Source organism: Onychostoma macrolepis, chromosome 12, assembly GCF_012432095.1.
Source record: "Onychostoma macrolepis isolate SWU-2019 chromosome 12, ASM1243209v1, whole genome shotgun sequence".
NCBI classification, from domain to species: Eukaryota; Metazoa; Chordata; class Actinopteri; order Cypriniformes; family Cyprinidae; genus Onychostoma; species Onychostoma macrolepis.
The window spans coordinates 56,984-72,548 of record NC_081166.1 but is presented as its reverse complement, the minus strand read 5'-3'; the positions used below and the strand labels follow the sequence as shown (position 1 = coordinate 72,548).

The 15,565-nt window shown below is 43.9% G+C and overlaps 1 long non-coding RNA gene across 1 annotated transcript; it reads left to right on the top strand.

Moving 5' to 3' along the window:
- Window positions 1–5,880: 5,880 nt before the first annotated feature.
- Window positions 5,881–6,383, top strand: LOC131550794 (uncharacterized). The gene is made up of 3 exons (XR_009273629.1): window positions 5,881–5,922; window positions 5,999–6,129; window positions 6,280–6,383. It is a non-coding gene; the product is annotated as an uncharacterized LOC131550794 (long non-coding RNA).
- Window positions 6,384–15,565: the final 9,182 nt, after the last annotated feature.

The following is a 15,565-nucleotide window of genomic DNA, read 5'->3' as shown; positions in this document are numbered from 1 at the left end:
GACATCAAACTGGGATAATTGGCGACTGACCTTGATGATCTGAGTGTGTCAGCGGAGACGTGACGTGACTCTAGAAGGTCAGCAGAGACGTGACGTGACTCTGGAAGGTCAGTGGAGACGTGACGTGACTCTGGAAGGTCAGCGGAGACGTGACGTGACTCTGGAAGGTCAGCGGAGACGTGATGTGACTCTGGCAGGTCAGCGGAGATGTGACGTGATTCTGGGAGATCAGCGTAGACGTGCTTTGACTCTGGGAGATCAGCGTAGACGTGAAGTGACTCTGGATGATCAGCTTTGACTTGGCTTGATTCGTGAAGATTAGCTGTGATTTGGCTTGATTCGTGACGATCAACTGTGACTTGGCTTAGCTCGTGAAGCTCAGCTGCGACTTGGCTTAACTCGTGAAGATCAGCTGCGACTTGGCTTGACTCACGAAGAGAAGCTGTGACCTGGCTTGATTCGTGAAGATCAGCAGTGACTTGACCTGATTCTTTAAGATCAACTGTGACTTGACTTGGCTCATGTAGATTGACTGTGACTTGACTTGGCTCATGAATGGCGGCAATGACATGAAGGGGTGTTTTTGTGGCCACTATTTTGCGAAAGGGCTCAGCTGTCGCTGCCATTTTGTGAGTGTGCTCCTGCATGGTTGCAATCACACAATTGAGTGCGGTGTTGCGTTCCTCCGCGACACCCACAGTGAACGATGAACCAACAGTCAATAGAGCATAGTCCATAAAATCCCTTAGAGACGAACGGGGACCTTCAAGGGTTAATAGTGATTTGAGCGGCTGGTTAATGCTCTCACAAAAGAAATCTATGAGCACACAGTCCGGCAGATCAGAAAAATATGCAAGCTCTAAGTACTCTTGTACATAATCCTCGAGCGATTGCAAACCCTGCTCGAGGGTTAATAACAGTCTTGCAGTGTCCATACTTGGCCAATATCCACATGAAAAGCCGCTGGATCCTTGTGCGGCCGAGTATTCTGTTACGGGGCTGACGAAACATGAGACGTGCGAATCCATATGCAAGCTTTATTTGACAAGAGACGAGGTCATAACGGGCAGGGTCGAACAATGGCAGACAGGTATATCATAGGCGAGACAAAGAGTAATCTAAAACGGGCGTGGGTCAGACGACAGCGAACAGTATCAAAAGGGGCTAAACAAGAGAGGTAATCCAAAACGTAAGCGAGAGTCCAGGCAGGGGAAAACACAGTCCGAAAAAGGCAAGACTAGTGAAACCAACAGGGCTCTGTAGGGCAGCGATAATGCATACAATACTCAGCAGTGAAGCAGAGAAAGTCCAAGGCTTATAAAGAGTGTCTGATTGGATACAGCTGTGTGCGTGTGATCAGGTGATTAGTGAGATGGCTGATGGGAAATGCAGTCCATTGTGATGTATGGTGTGAAAGTCAATATGATGGCAGGGCGACCTCTTGTGGCAGTCGGACAGAAGAGCAGACCCAGGATTCGTAACACAGACCAGGATCTTGACTTTTTTGAACATTGCAAGACTGGGGTGAAGGTCTGCAGTCACCTTGCTGCTCTTGTATGTAACAATTTACATGGATGCATTATTGACAATGAGTTATGGAAAAAATAAAAAGTTTTATTGGGACTGATCATCCTATCCTGGTCATTATCAACAACAGTAATGGTAACAATACCAATAAAACTAACTAAAATGTAACTCCTGCTTATATGCCACTGAATGATATAGGCATTAGCTCAAAATTACACCCAGGGTGGCCTTTAAAAATGTTTGCATTTTACACAGATGATCTTTAAAAACAGGGTGACACCTAATCTATGTCATTGCTGTTACCCAAATGTCAAAACCTGTTACCCTGAAAAGTACAATTTCAAACTAATTTGCTAATTTCTAGCTAATAGTCAAGTTCAGAAAAGCACTTGTTGTACACTTTTAAAGGATTTCTTGTAGATATTGATTATATTAAATGTAATAAATAATTGTTTAAATTTACATTTAAAAAATGGTAACAGTATTGACACTGCACTGCATGATGCCTCATAAATCATCAAAAATAGAACATTATAGAAGTGAGAGAGAAACATGCTTGTGTTTTAAGTGTAGGAATCCTGGTTGAGAGATGATGTAACCTCCTAGAAGTGATGTTACTTGAATGTACATTATTTTACAAGGGTTTTTTGATGAGGGTAACAGGATTGACATGAAATCAGGGTGTCACAGTTCAAGGGAAGCACGGGATCCAGGAACGAGGAGACGAGGAATTCACAAAAGGAGAGTATTTAATTAAAACGGGGAACACAGATCAAAGGCAGGGTAGACACTCAAAGACCGACAAACATAAACTGAATGGACTGGGGCTTATAAAGACAGGAAAATCAGGGGAAAACAAGACACACCTGGAGCACCTGGGAGGGGGCCAGCTGACAGAGACCAGGGAGGTGACGAAGAAGGGAGGAGCCAGGGAGGAGACAGGAGGGACCCCGGAGCAGGAGGAGCCTGGCAGGACCCAGGCCATATCCATGATGATGGCCCACGGTGGAGCCGACGGAGGGAGGAGCCATGGAGGAGGCATGGCCGCCGACTCCAGGGGGCCGACCAATGGCGGTGGTGCTCCTTTTCGAGGAGCGGGCACTGGAAGGCATTTTTGAGGAGCAGGCACTGGAGGGCATTTTCGAGGAGCGGGTACTGGAGGGCATTTTCGAGGAGCGGGCCCTGGAGGATCTAAAGCCCCCTCAGGGCTGGACAAAGGAACCAAGGACGAAGAAGGGCTGGACGGGACCAGCGGGGACGACGGAGAGAGGAGAGGGGGCAGTTCGAATTCCAGTTCAGTTTCCCAGTCAATCAAATCCTCCTCCATGTCCAGCAACCCCAGATGGATAATCATTAGGGGTAGTCGTGGCCTAATGGTTAGGGAGTGGGGCTAGTAACCTGAAGGTTGCCGATTCGATTCTCGTGCCGGCAGGAATTGAAGGTGGGGATTGTAAATGAACAGCACTCTCTCCACCTTCGATACCATGACTAAGGTGCCCTTGAGCAAGGCACCGAACCCCTAATTGCTCCCCGGGCGCTGGAGCAATGGCTGGCCACTGCTCCGGGTGTGTGTTCACTGTGTGTGTGTGAGTGTGAGCATTTGTTCACTACTCACTGCTGTGTGTGTGCACTTGGATGGGTTAAATGCAGAGCACTAATTTCGAGTATGGGTCACCATACTTGACAATACGTCACGACTTAACTTAGCTCACCCTCAGCCACGGTGCAGGGGGCGGAGCTCCACTCCGCGCTCACACCGTCAACGGCTGGCTCCCTCGTGGTGGGCACTGTCACCGGCTCTCGCACCTGATCTGACGGGTTGGGCTCAACTTCCAGGACGATCCTCCACTCAGTCGCTCGGCTTCACGCTGGCTCGCAGATCGCGGAAGGAAATGGCTCTCCATCATCGGTGGGCTCGGGCTGATGCTCCGCACTGCTGGGAGTTGGTGGGCTGGGCCCTGGGTCTGGAGTGGATCTGGTGAGATCATCCTCGGGAGAGATGGTGAGGGGTGAGGGGTGATCCGTTTCTCGCCAGAGTCCACTCCACAAAGGCGGCGAAATCCTCTCGAGGACCATCCTCGGACGACAGCGCTCTGCACGCGGTGTTCAAGCTTGCATTGTAGAAAGAGCAGAGCGCGTCGTCTGGGTAGCTGGTGGCATTTGCTAGTAACAGGAACAGTCTAGTATGGTCCTCGAGAGACCAGCAGGAGCAGGAGGAATTCGGGCCGGACGAGGGGATCGACAAGGACACAACGGAAAGAAAAAACACTGTGTAAAAACGAGGAAACAAAACGGAGGGAACACACGGAGGTTTTTCTGTCACAGTTCAAGGGAAGCACAGGATCCAGGAATGAGGAGATGAGGAATTCACAAAAGGAGAGTATTTAATTCAAACAGGAACACAGATCAAAGGCAGGGTAGACACTCAAAGACCGACAAACATGAACTGAATGGACTGGGGCTTATAAAGACAGGGAAATCAGGGGCAAATTAACACAATCAGACTGGGGAGAAACTGGGTCACAGGGAACACATCGGGAGCAAAAACACAACAAAACAGTCCAGTGGAGTGACACAGGGGACTTTAGATTAAAGATTTACATTTTATAGAAAAAATGCATACTTGTGCCAAAAACATTGCTTATCAATGAGACTATATTTTAAACAATATGCAAATGTGATTTTTATATCATTTTGCCTTCATTTTGCAAATTAAATGTCCCGCTGAAAAAGAAAAATCATAGTGAGGGACTGGCCAAAAACCTTACCTTTATCAACATAAATGCTATTTATATTATTTAAAATAATATTTAATTTACTTTTTTAATGTAATATTGATGAAATAATACATAGTATTGTTATGTTTTTAAATTGCAAATTTATTCATTGTTATATTAAATCTATGTTTGATTATTTCTTAGGGATGCAAAAGACACCGATTTCATGGAATGACCCTTATAAATAAAATGTCATATATAAAATGTCAACTTTCCTATATATATATATATATATATATATATATATATATATTTTTTTTTTTTTTTTACTTTGAAGAGTTAATGGGTCTTTCTGTTTTTAATGTGAACATAAATTGTGAAACTTTATACAGTCAGTTGAGCTTGTCTACAGTGTGCATTACTTTGTTTTACTTTACTTTTATAATTCAGTCAAACCCAGCACATTTTACTTTTACATTTATTCATTTAGCAGTAGTGATGTTATGTTCAACACCGAAGCTTCGAGGCTTGTATCAAAAAAACAAAACATTTCACATTGAAGCACTGTATCAGAGCTTGATTAATTTTGAGAAAAGCATGTGATCTATGACGTCTGAAGCTTCATTCACCTGAAAACCACGTGACTGCTTCAGTATCTGGTTCATCTGGCCATTTGAGGAGCACTCATCCTGCCCTTTTGGGGGGTGCAGAGGATGGTAACATTGTCCCTGTACCTAGGCCTGCTATTGACACTGCTGGGCCATCTAAGCAAGGTATGCACTGTATGAAATCTAATTCAGATCTCAAAGTGTTGAGACACTGTTTAAAAAATCCATATTTTTAAATAAAAATCTTTATATGTAAAAAAAAGTCAGACATTGTGGCTTGATGTCTTTTATTAATGTTCATTTTTCATTACCAAAATAACATATTTATTCACAAAGAGTTCATTCAGATGAATGTTTCAACACATCACAATAACAGAACAATAAAAACAAAAATTTTAAATGCTTATTATAATTATATGAATTACTACTTCACCCGGTATTCGAAACCAAGGTGACAGCATCCCAGTCGAGAACACTAACCACTCCCCCAAATCAGTGAATCAGCTAACACAACATACTACAATTCGTCAGTTCGTCTAACTGCTTCTCTGTCAAAGCTGTTTTAGAGCAATACTTCAAAATGACCACTAGGTGTCACCGTAGAGACGGGTGTTGAATTGTTTCGAAGCTTCGACTGTTTCAGTGTTTCACGAAGCCTCGCTCTGCCCACCACTACCTTACAAATGAGGAGTTTTAGAGCCCAATAATTAAACTCTTGCTGGAACCAGATGAAAAACCAGAGCAGCTCCTGGAATTAACTTTTATATCTGTGCTGTGGTGCATCATGGGATGTGGGAGAAACCAAAGTAGAGCATAAAATGGATTTTTGTTGTTTTAGTTACTGGAACTATGCATAAATGGCTGTTGAATAATAATTTGTTGATTAAGGCATGTACCAATTTTTTATAATCTTGAGATTTGGTTGTTTGGTGAATGTAATTCCTGGTTGCTTGCGTCCCCATCAATGGTTGTGTCCATGAGTGTAAATGCTCATGAGCTGAAATTTCACAGGATTGTCAGTGTAAGATGGAGGTTGGAGAGTGTGTAACCTGCACGAGATTGAAATCATTGTGAGTGGGAATATTTTTTTATCTGGCATTTTTTACTTGTGCTTTTTTCTTGTAATTATTTACCCTGCTTCTATAGTTGTGACTTTAATGGTACTAAAACATCTAACCTGGAGTGGTTGACATCAGTCCTGCAGAGTTCAGCTCCAACCCTAATCAAACACACCTGAACCAACTAATCAAGGTCTAAGGGCTTCTAGAAAGCTATATGTGAGTTTTTGTGTGTGTGTGATTCAGATGTTAAGAGCTGCATCAAGAGAAATCGCCTCAGAGGAGAGTATTTGGTGTCTATTGTGAATGCATATTTTCATAACTGTGCTTCAGTTTATCACTATAGTATCTTTTTTTTCTCCATTTCAGTTAAGACGTAATGCTGGCACATTCTGAAGCAACCTGATTCTTGTTTTCGTCTTCTTCAAAAAAAAGATCTGTGAGCTTGGATTAAAAGCTCATTGCAATTTCAAATGTTTTGTTGTTGCTGGAAATGGGTGAGGAACATTCAGAAATTTACCCACACAAAGCTTGTATAGGTTTATTTGTATGTTTATTTGGTTCTGAGAAGTGTTAAATCGTAATGGTTTAAATTGTGGATACAGACCAAATGCAGTGGTTGCATTAACCATTTTGGTTAAACCCTTGATATTCAACGTCCCCAATGTTGTGCTGATTGTACAAACTGGAATTGATAAGAGTAAATATGTTCTGATGCAAGTTATGCTATAGCATCATATGCAGAAATTGTCCTTTTTAAAATGTCATCTCAAATTGTCAGCAGTCCCTCTTTCCAACACCTGGCAAGGTAAGAGTCCTCCAAAGATTTGACTAAACCTCCCTTACAATGTTTACAGCATTGTGTGCAAATTGGTGACTTTTTACTTGGTCAACAGCTTACAATGCCTCTAAGCTCAGCTATCAGATAGAAGGGGTGCCCCAAATCTAGTGACAAGAAAAGTTTGAGATCTGTCTAGCAATGTGCGCACTAAAGAGTTTCAGGGTTTTATTTATTTTATGTACACAGTGCTTTTTAGTCAAGCTGGATGTGCTCCTGTCCTGTTCCGTAATGGCAGCTCACTTGTATTCTTTGAGACTGATGTAGGTGAGTCCTGATGTTGTCTTTCTCCAGAATCAAGCTGTATTAGGCTTGTTTTCTCTTTGAACTCATGAAATATTGAGGTTTCAAATAATTAATAATACAATATTAATAAAATAATAAAATAATAATAAAATAATTTTAGGTTGAGTGTACTTATTTCTTTATTAATTCCCTTTTGACTTGTTCTATTGCTTTTGCTGTTACATAGTATGCATTTTGTGTTAATGGTAATAGGTAACGCTGAAACCCTGAAACTCTTTAGTGTGCGCATTGCTAGACCGATCTCAAACTTTTCTTGTCACTAGGTTTGGGGCACCCCTTCTATCTGATAGCTGAGCTTAGAGGCATTGTAAGCTGTTGACCAAGTGTAGTGCGCACCCTAGGTAGTGCGCACCCTAGGTAGTGCGCACCCTAGGTAGTGCGCACCCTAGGTAGTGCGCACCCTAGGTAGTGCGCACCCTAGGTAGTGCGCACCCTAGGTAGTGCGCACCGATAAAAACGATGATTGGTACCCCCCTTATATCTCCTGAATATAAATATGATGAACAAGACACTCAGTAGGTGCGTTTACATGGAGCATTGTAATCGGTTTAAAAGTCCAATCCGAATGAAAATGCTCCATATAAACACCTCAATCGGAATAAAAATGCCCAAACCGAATGAAATTGTAATCGGTTTGAGAGGGGTGGGATAAACCTTTCTATAAACCGAACAAAATTAAAATCCTGCCATGTAAACACTTTAAACCGATTACTTTGCGTCTACGTCATCACGTCCAGAGGTCGGGTCGTCAGAACGTGAACGTGATGATGTTGGCAACGGTACATTCTGTGATTTGGGGACACCGACACTACAGTAGAGACTGGGTAATAGTGGAGGTATAAAGTTAAAATTTCCATTATACAGTTAAAAACACATTAGAAAGGAGAACGCTTGCTGTGTGACGGACTATCTGCTCTCATGTCCGGAGTGAAAAACAGATCTGAAATGAAGCGCAATTTTCTGCTTTTCAGCTTAGAAACAACACGGTGATGATAGTGAAAGTAGCTCAATGAAAATAAACAACTTGACCAAAAGTTGCCTTTGTCATTTGTATTTGTATAGATGACAGATTCATAATTTCCGATCTGCTTGAATTTACGTGCTCACGCCATGAATGTTGTACGAAACACGATTGTGATAAAGCAATGCTCCTTTGATTCATTGTTCAGCAACTCTTGGTAAGAAATCGTGTATTTGTTCCATTTAAGTACAGTACAACTTTGTAGTATCAGAGTTCTGGCCATATGACTGAGCGCTCGAATGAACGCAAGGGATTCAAATATTAACCGTTTATTCTAAGCAAGTGCAAACAGATATTAAAAAATATTAATGTAAATATGGGCGTTTTTTTTCCTCTGGTGACTTGTTTTTGTTGTCACTGTAGGCTATTAGCATATCCTAAAATCGAAAGCACAGGCACATGTAAACACCATATCGGATTAGATAACGTCTCATGTAAACAGTTCATCGAATCTTTCAATCGGAATGATTTTAATCGGAATGACAAAAAAGTGTACATGTAAACGCACCTAATGTGCTTGCTGTTTAATTCCATACGAAAGGCGTATGTATCATCCATTTTAATTCAAACATGTATTTTAGATTTTTATAGAAAATATGACAACAATCACGTATCTCACACTGAGATTGCTCTGTCATAGTGTTTGGGAATATTTATGCACAATTTAAATACATAATAGCATGAAATCAGGGTCATATAATATGATCAGCGCAGTCGGTGGAGAGCAATCCAACACAGCCGTCTCACCGCTGCGAGAGTTTTTTGGCACATGTCTGCAACACCACAGCAACCACCCCGGTTACCCTAACAACCGCATAGCAACACCCTAGCAACCACCCCGGGTACCCTAGCAACCACATAGCAACACTCTAGCAACAACTAACTAGGGTGCGCACTATCTAGGGTCATATTATAGGGTGCACTCTATCTAGGGTCATAGCAATAGTATAGCAACTGTCCAAAGCAACCACCTAGCAACCACCCCAAGTACCCTAGCAACCACATAGCAAAACCCTAGCAACCACCCCGGGTACCCTAGCAACCACATAGCAACACTCTAGCAACAACTAACTAGGGTGCGCACTATCTAGGGTCATATTATAGGGTGCGCTCTATCTAGGGTCATATTATAGGGTGCGCTCTATCTAGGGTCATAGCAATAGTATAGCAACTGTCCAAACCAACCACCTCGCAACCACCCCGGTTACCCTTGTAACCGCATAGCAACACCTTAGCAACACTCTAGCAACCACCCCGGGTACCCTAGCAACCGCATAGCAAAACCCTAGCAACCACCCCGGGTACCCTAGCAACCACATAGCAAAACCCTAGCAACCACCCCGGGTACCCTAGCAACCGCATAGCAACACTCTAGCAACAACTAACTAGGGTGCGCACTATCTAGGCTCAAATTATAGGGTGCGCTCTATCTAGGGTCATATTACAGGGTGTTCTCTATCTAGGGACATAGCAATAGTATAGCAACTGTCCAAACCAACCACCAGGGTACCCTAGCAAACCGTATAGCAACACCCATAGCAACCGCATAGCAATACCCTAGCAACCACCCCGGGTACCCTAGCAACACCCTAGCAACCACCAAGGGTACCCTGGCAACCACATAGCAAAACCCTAGCAACCAACTTGGGTACCCTAGCAACCGCATAGTAACACCCTAGCAACCACTCCGGATACCCTAGCAACCACCCTGTGTACCCTTGCAAACGCATAGCAACACCTTAGCAAACACCCCGGGTACCATAGCAACACCTTAGCAACACCCTAGCAACCACCCTGGTTACCCTAGCAACCGCATAGCAACACCCTAGAAACCACCCTGGGTACCTTAGCAACCGTATAGCAAAACCTTAGCAACCACCTGGGTACCCTAGCAACCGCATTGCAACACCCTAGCAACCACCCTGAGTACCCTAGCAACCGTATGGCAACACCCTAGCAACCACTCTTGGTACCTTAGCAACCACATAGCAACACCTTAGCAACCACCAGAGTTAGCATAACAACCATCATAGCAACCACTCTTAAGTACCCTAGCAACCACTCTGAGGTCCTTAGAATCTATCTGTCTGTCTATATGAAACTTTAAGCTTTTAAAACTACTTTAAACTTCAAACTATTTCAGACTAAAACTCATCAGACTTAAAACTTTTAACATTTTTCAGACTTAAAGTTTTTAAACTTCTTAAACTTTTTTAAAAAGTAAAAACTTTTTAAAACTTTCTGGTCCGGCTGCACCATTTCCCCACTGGTCTTCACTATGGCAATGGAGTTAATAATTTGGGCATCTCGATGGGTGGTTGGAGGGGAACGTCTGAAGAGCGGGCTGCGGCTTCCTCCAGTCAGGACGTATATGGATGACATGACGACCATAACAACGACTAACACATGCACCAAACGCCTGCTGTACAAACTCCAGGCAAACATCAGATGGGCACGAATGGAGATTAAACCCAGCAAATCCCGCAGTATCTCCATCGTCAAGGGCCAGATCATAAATGAGAAGTTCCACATCAATGGCGAGCCGCTACCAACCAGCCTGGAGAAACCCATAAAAAGCCTTGGTCGGTGGTACAACACAGATCTCAAAGATGCCGAACAGGTGGAACAACTTAAGCAGGATACCATCAGTGGCCTGAAGCAGATCAACAGCACTGCTCTCCCAGGAAAGCTGAAGCTTTGGTGCCTTCAGTTCGGACTGCTGCCCCGCCTCATGTGACCAATTTCCATCTATGAGGTCACCCTATCCCATTCCAATCGACTGGAATGATTGGTGAATGTGCAGATGAGAAAGTGGCTTGGACTACCCAGGTGCCTCAGCAGCATAGGACTGTACTGCAATGGAGCCCTCTCTCTACCGATCTCAAGCCTGGTGGAAGAGTACAAATGCTCTAAAGCAAGGCTCGAAATGACCCTCACAGAATCCCGGGATCCCTTCGTCAGAGGGGCTGCTCCCGCCTTAGCCACAGGGAGGAGGTGGAGGCCAGGTGTAGCAGTGGCACAGGCAAAGTCCGCTCTGAGACACCGGGACATAGTAGGCCAAGTCCAACAAGGCAGAGGTGGCCTAGGACTGGGAGCAACAACACCCATGTGGCAGAAGGCTACTCCAGCTGAACACCGGCGCCTGGTGGTTGAGGAGGTGCGCCACCAGGAAGAAGCGGACAGGTGTGCCAGAGCAGTGTCCAAAGCCAAGCAAGGCCGCTGGATGAGTTGGGAAGGTGTGGAGAGGAGGAAGATCACTTGGAGCGAGCTGTGGAACACTGAGTCCAATATGCTGAGCTTTACCATCAGAGCCACATATGATGTCCTGTCCTCTCCAACCAACCTACATCTCTGGTTTGGAGAGGATCCAGCCTGTGTCTTTCCCAGTGTCTTGCCCCAGCAACCCTGAAACACATCCTGGTGGGCTGCAAGACCAGCCTTATGCAAGGCAGATACACCTGGTGCTACAACCAAGTGCTGAAGTGCCTGGCTGCAACACTGGGGAGTAAGAGGGTAACAGTCAATGCCATGCCCCTGGAAGCCCAGACTACCTTCCGCCAACCAACATCCTTCGTCCGGGAAGGGGAGAAATGTTCGACTAATCGATTGCCTCCAGACTCATGCCTGCTGAACGCAGCCCGGGACTGGGAAATGCGGGTAGACTTAAGTCAGAGGCTCACCTTCCCACCTGAAATTGCAGCGACCAATCTGCGCCCAGACCTGGTCCTCTTGTCCAAATCCTGTCGACGTGTCTTCATAGTGGAACTGACAGTCCCATGGGAGGAAGCCATCGATGAGGCATTTGAAAGGAAAAGGTTGCGATATGCAGATTTGGCTGCTGAAGCAGAGGACCGGGGATGGAAAGTAAATGTGCGTCCAGTGGAAGTGGGCTGCAGGGGCTTTGTATCTAGTTCCACCACAAGGCTACCAAAGGAGGTTGGAATCAGAGGACAGGCTCAGCGGAAGACCATCAAAGACCTTGCAACTTGTTGTGTTTTATTTAATTGTAAATCAATTTTTGTCTCAGACCCCGACTCCAATTCTGCATAACCTGTCTGTCTCGGGCCTACGTGTCTATCTTTTGCCGTGGTTAGCAAAATGAATTCGCCTACTGGGTTTATAATTCTACTATTTTTTTTATCCAATCTTCTACATTCTTTTTAATCTTCATACCAGAATTATATTTCTCAGTTTCCTTATTTCTCTTGCTTCTCATTACTTCACCTCTCTGTTTGCACTGACCTAATTTCCATGGATCGAAGTTTTCCCTAGATCTGAATATCCAACATCCTCCCAGCTCTTCATTATAGCTAGTTCTATAAGTTGGTCCGATAAAATATCTCACTGTCTTATTACCATCGCATTCTTTAATGAAACTATTTTCTTCGTAAACTTCTACCTCTTTTTTATGCCAATGCCTAATCTTCACTGTACTTTTGAGTTTTACTTTTGGTTTCCTTATCATATAATATAGTATCTCATCTGTACTAACGTTGTCTAACCACTTCCAAAAATCAGTGGTGTTCTTTTCTATTTCCTCCTTTTCTCTTTAATTGTTCCCCACACAGTTAAATCGAAACCAGAAATATTCTGCCTTTCAACCTGCACTTGGCTAAAACAATTTTACCTGTCATAATTTCCCATTCTAAGAGATAACTCACTCTAATTAATATCAACAACAATATTCCCAATATTAAAATTATCCAAAGTATGATACTCATCCATTTGCAGAGTCGCCGATGAGTCCTCAGCTTCCGAATGGTGTCTTCGCCTCCGTCAGCTCCTCCGTCAGACTGTCCACCGACACCGACCTCCGCATTTTGTCCTGTAACACATGTTAGTTCTGAGGCTCGACCATGAGCCGTCTTACTTTTCGCAACACTCCCCTGCGCACCACTTTCACTTTCGGTTGTTTTTCATGTAATTCCGTTTCGATGCCACCAATCCAGTCATAGTCTGGATGTGAGCATGCCAATATATTTAACTTGAAATGCATCACCACCGTGAACATTTCACTTGGCTCTTCAGTGATCTGCTCGTTGTTATACGGGATTCCAGTGACGTATGTGCCATCTTCAGGACACAAAACCTTATGCTTGTCTAAATCGTTCACCAGCGACACAGTAAGCTGCACAAACTTCTCTTTACGAGAACTAGGTCTCTTTTCCTTGGTAATATTAGAGCGCGGTTGTGATCCTCTATAATCTTTATCATAAAAAGAGGTATCTAACCATCCGCCTCCCAGCGCTAGCTCGATAGCCAGGTTTGCCCAACTTCTCACTTGCCAGCGCTCGTCGATTTTCACATAAATCCACGCTACTTTCCCTCGTGATCCTTGCTTCAGATCCGTCTCAGGGAAACATCTCAAAATCGGCTCGTGCCATAGAGTAAAATTCCACTTTGCGGACTCTATGTCAGTAAGAGTTAAGTCCTTCTCTCGGTCTCTTCTCTTTATATCTCGCACGTGCTCTTCCCTCTCTTGGAGAACTCTCTCTCTTATTTCCTCCTTGTCCCAGGGCAACATGGGGAACCTAGCGTCTAGCCACGCGTTCCGCTCATGCTCTCTCAAGCCCAAGTAGGGATGTCTGGAAAATTTAGACATTATTCCGTCTTTAAAAAGGCCTAAGGGTTTAATAACCCTCAAACTCTCCCACAAAGCACGGGAAGACATCAATGTCCTATTTTTTGCCTTACACATTTGACAGTTGACTACTGCTGCACCACTCCAAGTACAGTTACACAACCGCCTACGGATACTTTATATGAGTCAATCCGTAGCTTTGGGTGGCCTGACCGACAATTATCGCATATCACAACCCCAGACATCTCCACATGAGACTGTCTGTGAGTCGTCCACTCAGCACCCATCTCTCTTTTTTCATTACATCCTGAGAGACTGGGCATGGCACATAGCTGGTCGCATATCACACAGCAATATGGCCTGACAGCATTCTCTGCTGCTTTATTCTGCTCTCCTCTGAAGCCGAGAAACCTTTCTATTTCTGGCTGCAACCACAGAAATGCTCTTGATCCATGCTTATGGTGCTCCACCCCAATTAATCCTCGTTGATTAATTATCGCATTTATCAACTCCATCTATTACTTCTTTATCAAGTCTTTATTACTCTGAATTCCGTTATTTTCTAACTCGACAGTGTTAGATCCTGTTATTGTTTTAACTACATCTACTGTCCCCAAGCCTTCAGAGAATCTTCCTACCTTTCGTCGTCTTGTAAGAATGACCTGATCACCTACTTGGAATTTCGGATTGTCCTTTACTCTTTCCTCTGTTTGCTCTTGTCCGCCTCTCCCTTTTGGGTCGGCCTGTGCTCGGCACCTGTTAAGATCCAGCAAGCACTCATCAATCTTTGTGTCCCAATCACCTAACATTCTGTTTTTAACAAACCACTCCTTAACAGTACGCACTGCACGTTCTGCTATTCCATTTGTATTCGCTCGATACAGAATACTTTTAGTCAGTATTATTTTATTCTCTTTACAGAAATCTTCGACCAACTTCCCGCTTATGTTGTGTGCTCCATCTGCCCTCAAACTCTCCATTTTACCTTCCCATTTTATCCATTCTCGCAAACAATCTACTACATTCTTTTCTAAGGCTGACCTCATGGGCCACAACATAATTTTCTTTGTGTGATTATCGATAGCCAGTAAAAAATAACAACTTCCTGCTTTCGTGGCAGGGCGCAGCGGCCCCGCGAAGTCTATGCTTACCTCCTGGCCAGGATATTCTTTTGGTAGTTGGCTTTCCTCGCACCCCTTTGCAGTCATAAATTTCCTGCAAATCTTACAGTCTTTCCTCACTTCCCTGTAACGAGTGCGCCAATTAGGTATCTTTAGATTACGTAGCCTCAATTCCATTTGAATCATATTTACACTCGGATGATTCAATTCGTCGTGCATTTTCTGAAACAACTCTGTTATTTCCGGCATCTTCACTTGGCCAATGAGCCTGTCTACTTCTCTGTTCCCCAGCGCGGCTTCACTATCTTGTCTCGTGTGCGACACCTGGTGGTAACAATGGATGTTTACCTTCTGCAATAACTCAGCAATATGCATCCATTCTTTCTGATGAGCCATAGGCTTGCTTCTCGCGTTATGAAAACCATTGGCTTTCCAGGTTTCTAATTCTTTATTAATCCCATCTGTCACATATTCAGAATCACTAGTTAAAACAATTTCCTTATGCCCTAACTCAATTGCTTTCTCCAGCGCTTTCAAAACGGTGGTGATCTCTGCAAGCTGAGCTGAGCCTTTAATTTCACCATCTGATGAAGTGATCAGCTGCCCACCGTGTTTAACTAAAAATCCCCATTTCACCTTTCCAGCTCTCTCGCTTCCATCAGTGAAATATTTTGGTGTTTATCATGGTATTTGGTCATTTTATCTTCCCGTTTAAGTTTAACCATCCTCCACTCAAGCTGCATATCTCCTAAAATAATTCCCCATTGATTCCACCTTTGCATGTTAAT